Source organism: Sylvia atricapilla, chromosome Z (genome assembly GCF_009819655.1).
Source record: "Sylvia atricapilla isolate bSylAtr1 chromosome Z, bSylAtr1.pri, whole genome shotgun sequence".
NCBI classification, from domain to species: domain Eukaryota; kingdom Metazoa; phylum Chordata; class Aves; order Passeriformes; family Sylviidae; genus Sylvia; species Sylvia atricapilla.
This window is the reverse complement of record NC_089174.1, coordinates 83,688,388-83,694,387: the sequence shown is the minus strand read 5'-3', so window position 1 is coordinate 83,694,387 and position 6,000 is coordinate 83,688,388.

The window sequence follows — 6,000 nt, the reverse complement described above, 5'->3', positions numbered from 1 at the left end:
CAGCATAGTATGTCTAGTCCAGGACCTGCAGATTTCTGCTTCAGTTTCTCTCCTTAACAGATTTCCAACAAGACTTCGGGCATGTCACTTATCTCTTTTCTGCAACTGATTTTTTCCTGAAAGAAAGAAGACCATAGAGAGCAAGGTGATAAAGAAGCACTTCAATACTTGGATAATTTGACATATGTAAATACTCAGACTGGTTGTTCCCTTCCCCGAAGGGGGGAAGGGAAGGGAAGGGAAGGGAAGGAAGCTACAAAGATATGGTTTCTGGATTCCCAGAACTTGGTCTCTTCCTCTACCTAAAATCCAAAACAAATTTGTTCAACAAAATAAACCCTCAATATAAAGGCCCTTTTAAAAACTGATGTTTAAACAACCTTTTTTTCAACCTACCTACTGTTGAAACCTACCAGTTTCATTTTGTGCTAACATAAAGATGCAATCTAGGATGTATCTGATGTCCAGTTAGTCCTTAAATGTGAAATATAACCTAGAAATACATTGTGAAGAAAACAGTTGTAGTCTTGAGAGTGCACACAAGAAAACATTTCTCATCTTTCTTCCTCCTCAAGAAGACAATCTTCCTGAAACATAGAAAATTGAATTTTTAATGAGGTGGGTCTTTGGTGAACTTTTCAGCATCACATGCTGCTAGTGTGAGTGTAAACGCAATAACCGAGTCATTGGCACAGCTTCAGTAGAAGGGAGGTCCAAGTCAAACTTTGCTTGGCTTTCAAATGAGGCAGTATGTATGGTCCCTGTTCCTGCTCTCACAGCCCTTCATGGAGCTGAAACAAGGAGGACTAATCCCTTAGTCCTCAGGCTTTTGAAAATGATCTCTTATTTTCATTAGGGAGCTTTTCTTCAGGACACTGGGCAAAAAAGCGACAAGCTTTCCACCCACATTTGTTCTGTATTTCCCAGGTAGTCTTTTGATCTGAGTAGATGCTGGACAAGGAGATAATTTAGGCAAATTATCTCTATATGTGCTTTGCTTACTGGTTGTTTCAAGAGTCAGGGCACACTGACCCCTGACATGCAAAGGTAGTATTAATGAGCTTCTTACCCTGAACTGAGCTTGCTTGTTACCCTAGAGTGATCTTGGTATTTTATAAAAAGGATGAAAAAGTAAATGCCTACCATCAGTTATGAACCAGACATTAGAAAGGTCTGAGCTGGAGGAATGCTGTGAAATCCTAACAGCGTGTGAGTGAACTGGGTAACACAAAGAGTGAGACAAAACCCAAGATGATCCAGTGTGCATACTCTTTGCAGCTTTAGGCACAGGTCATTTTCCTGCCTAAGTTTTGTAAAAATATTAAGCCCTTCTATATCCCAGTCTGGTGAGTGTTTTCCAAGGATCTTGGAGTACTAGTACAGTTTGTGCAAAGATGTTTCTATTAAATTTGTGAAGGTACATTATTTTTTAGTCTCTCAAAGAAACAAGCCTGAAGTACCACCACTTAATAACAGCTTTTCAAGAGATACCTGTGGCTAAGACTTCTTTGGAGGAGAATGCATCATTCACTGAATATCACAAACATCATATTTTCATAATTTATAACAGTGTTATTCTTGTTACAGGTGTTCTAAGTGTAGTTGTCACCCTGCTTTCAAAGAAAGCATTAAAAAAGTAGTCTTAAGAACTAATTTAGTAATTCACATTGCAACTAGAAATGGATCTGCTGGCGTGTCCTGGTTTAGGGCAAATTTGGGAGGAAAATCACCCCAGGACGTTGGGAATAGTAAGAAAGTTGATAAAAATTTAGATAGCGTGGTCTTCTCTAAGTCTTGATGGTTTGCTGCAAAACAGTGATTCCATATGCCTTGTCTGGGAATGATAAAAAGATAGACCCATTTGGAAGTAAATGCAGTTAAGCATAAAAATTCTTGGACTGGCAGTCCATCTTAAAGCAATCCAGGAAGCAGTGCACATGAATTGCCTCTGCTTTTCCTGCAGCCTGCCATGATTGCAGAGTGTTTCAGTCAACCTGTTGAGTCTTAGAACAGTGTTTTTGGAGATGGATAGGGTGCTCTGCTGCTCTCAGCAGAGTGTCTGTGAAGGCAGCAGATGCTCTGTGTTCCTTTCCTGGATAGGGTCCAAAAATTGCACAAATAAGCCTATGAAAAATTGACCCAAATTTCTAGTACTGTATTGTTTCCTTACAATTTTCATTATTATTTCTGTTGTCTCTCTACACAAGATCTACAGAAGATCTGCTTGTTAGGGTAAAAGAGGTCCCTAATGTGGAGGAGTTTTGTCAACAGCTGTTTGAACAGAAGAGTGAAGAACAGAGCATGACAGGGACATGTGATTGGGAGGTTTGTGGGCTGGGAGTCAGGACCATTTAATCTCATGTCAGAATGTGGCTAGATTGGATACCTAATTCACCCAGGATTGCACTTTTCTGGGAGTGCAAATTCTGCTGCTTTAACCTTGTAGTGGGAGGAAGAGGCTCTGTGATGCTGAATGGTTGTGATCCTTCACCCAATTGAAACCTTTGGCTTCATCAGGGTTGAAAGCATGGAAAACCTCATTAATGTGTACAAACTATGAAAGGGTGCATGTCAAGAGAATGTACCAGGCTCTTCTCAGTGGTGCCAGGCAATAGGACAGGAGGCAGTGGGCAGACACTGACGCACAGAAAATTCCACCTGAACATGAGGAAGAACTTCTTTATTGTGTGGGTGACCAGATTGACCAGAGAGGGTGAGGAGTCTCCCTCGCTGGAGATACTCAAGAACCATCTGTGCACAGTCCTGTGCCATGTGCTCTGGGATGACTCTGCCTAAGCAGGGAGATTGGACCAGGTGACCATTGTGGTCCCTCCCAACCTGACCCGTCCTGGGGTTCTGTGATTCTGTTTGCAAGGAAAGCATGCAATGCAAGAAACTCTGTGTTCCTCCTTCCCCTGCCCTGCACCCTGCCCTTTGCAGCTCTGATCCCCTCTGGGTGATGCAGTGTGGGTAGGCTGCCACAAAGTGCTGGAAAGGGAGATAGAATCCTCCTAATACTGCCATAATGTTGTGGTGATGATGGAGAGTGACCACCTGGCTGGACCATTCCACTGCTGAATAATTTAAATCCAAACTGTTGTGTTACTTGTGGAAGACCTCTGTTTGCAAAAAAAGAAAATAATGGGCCAGTTCCTTAAACCAAATGCCTGAATCTCTCATCAGAAACTTAGTAATAGGGAGGATTGTAAGAAAAGTGGAAGAGGATATCAACTGAGATCTCAAGGATCTGGGCTTGGTTCTTTGTTCTTCAGTGATTCAACAATTTGGGAAAGGGAGAGGAAGAGAATAGTCATGCGGCAAAGCTTTTCTAACTAATCCTCTATAAACTTCTGTAAGAAAGACCCCAGTCTTTAGTAGAGCAGAGAAATGGTAAAACTAATGTCTGTGACAAGCCATCCTTCAAGACCTGTGAGGATGTTGACTGCTGCAGTCTGCATTGTTGTTGTGGGCAACGAGTGTTACAGTCAGAGGGCTGGCTGGCTTCTGGTTAGTCATGTTTTCATTTTAGTTGCCTTTAATTCATACTTGTTGAGTCTTGTTAAGTCTAACGTAGGGTAAAGCATATAATTTGTCTAGGTGTATTGTCTGATCCTCTCTGTGGGAAGATATGCTCTAATTATTAAGAACAATGGAGTGAAGAAGGTAGGGAAGCCGTGTGTGCCTGTGGATCACAGAGATCACCTAACCCTTTCTACACCATTTTATCTTCTCCTGTGCTTTGATGAACTTTGGGAAAGGACTGTAGGCTCTGCTGGGTCTGGGGCAGAATCAAGTTGGGGGAAATCAATTTCATTGCTGATATCCAGGGGAGACTTTTCCCAGAGCAAAGTGAACAGGGTATTCACACAGCAAAGTGAACAGCTGCCTTTTGTCTAGGCAGCTCTCACCCTACCTGTGGCAAAAGTGACCCCCTCCAGCTCTGTTTCTGGAGTCGTTAACCACGTTTTCCATCCCCTATTCTCCATCTGGGGAGGGGGTGGTGGCTCAGGGTTGTCTCCTGCCTGAGAGAGAGAGCTGCCAGTTGTGGTTCTGGGGAGAGGCAGCCCACCCACTGGGCGCCATGGTGCTGTTCTCTGCTTGTGCAGGGAGGCAGCAGTGCTCTTGCACAGAGTCTGAGGATGTGGTGACATTCCTTTGCTTCCTTCCGCATTGCCATGGGCCACAGGAATGGTCAGACAATAGACAATACACTGTACTATCTCTGAAAAACATTTAGGTTTTATGGATGTGTTTTGGAAAGCATTGGTTGAAGGAATTTAAGGCATTACAGTATTTGTCAAAAGCATTAGCCTTAAATAATGCACATAACACCCCCCCCCCATTTGTTCTTTATCTTCACATCTGTACCTTGGTATATGTAATGAAAAATATTTTTTCAGTGGGAAGTGAGGTTAATATTTTCCAGCTAAAAGCACCTTTTATCTTGTAAGCAGCCAGATCTCTGTGGTAGCTGCCTGCAAATGCCACCACTTTGGGAAAAAGGAGCGGCAGGTGAAAAGTGGGTTGGATCATCCTACAAAGTGCAAGAAACAAAATATTTTTAGTCGAAGACTGTAGGGCAAAACCCTTATTTGTGGCAAAGAACAGCATGACGTCTTTCATGGCTGCATAAAGGAGTTTTACACATAGTCTTTTCACAAGGCCCAAACAGAGTAAGTAATGTGAGTGATATTCAATTAACCCTTCAAAATAGAGGTTAAGGTTGATAATTTATCTGCACTTTCAGACTGCAATCGACAAATTCCTGTGCAAGATCCTATTCAGGAGAGGTTGCAGTGTGCAGGTGAAAAGCCTAAGAACTTGGACAAAAAAGAGATGATAAATAGCAAGAGTGCATGGTCAGGGTTTCAGGTCATTACTGCGGAAATTTAGTTGCTGGATTCTCTGAGAATTATGTAATAGGCCCGCTGTTGAAAAATTATTTAACAATCTTAATTACTCCTTTGTGTTAGAACGTTAAATGAATGCGGCTTGTTTAAGGGAGGGAGGACAGGCAATAACTGAGCAGTCAGTGCAAACATTTATGCAGTGTACAGAGGTCATTCAGGAAAGTAAATGTCTCGGCATGTAAAATATTTTAATGCCATTAAATACATTGGCTGCATTTCCTCATGGTGAGTGTTTTGTTCGGCTCTACTTATCCCTTCCTGGACTAAACAGAAGTCCAGGAAGACCAATGAGAGTGAGTTATTTTAGCTGAATTTACAAGCAAAAAAAGCCAGATTTGCAGAAAAGATACACAAATGGAGATATCACAGAAATAAGCAAAATATACTATTTCTCATAATACACAACAAAAGAATAATTGATAAAATTGACAGGTGAGATTTCAAAACAGCTCTCTAAATTTACACTGCCCTTTGTTGCTGGAAAACTGCCATTTGTGCATGTCTGGAATGAAAACTTTTGTTCTGGTTGGCATTAAATATATCCAATGAGCCGGAGCACACTTGTGCAGGGAAAATTGTGGTGTAGAGGGGAAATCTTCTCTGTTGGAGCTATTGGGAAGGATTTCCTTAATGTGCTCTGTCCTAACCTTTTCTCCAGCTATGGCCATGGTGGGAGGGCAGGCAAGTGGCCTGGGTGGTGTGCAGGTGGGATGGAGTAAGTCAGTGCTCCTGCATTCCTGTATGCCCAGGGGATTTATCAGTGCAATTTGAACCTGACATTCCAGGGAGTGGAGATATTTTGAAGTGGATGTTTAAAGCATGGATTTATATCCTCCCTGTATTTTCCATTGTCTGTTGTAATTCCCTGGGGCTGTTAATTATACATATAAATCAAACAAAGTCTCTGTGAGTGTCTAATATTTAAAGTGAAAGTCTAAGGCTTCCAGCGTCTGGGGTGAATTATTCTTTTCAGGCCTAACAAAGCTGGCAGAACTTCAGTTAAGGAAAGGGCAGAACAATGATGTGTTTCAACTGTGTTTTATGTAATTTGTGCACTTTGTGGAGGGCTTGTATAATTATTTTATCCCTG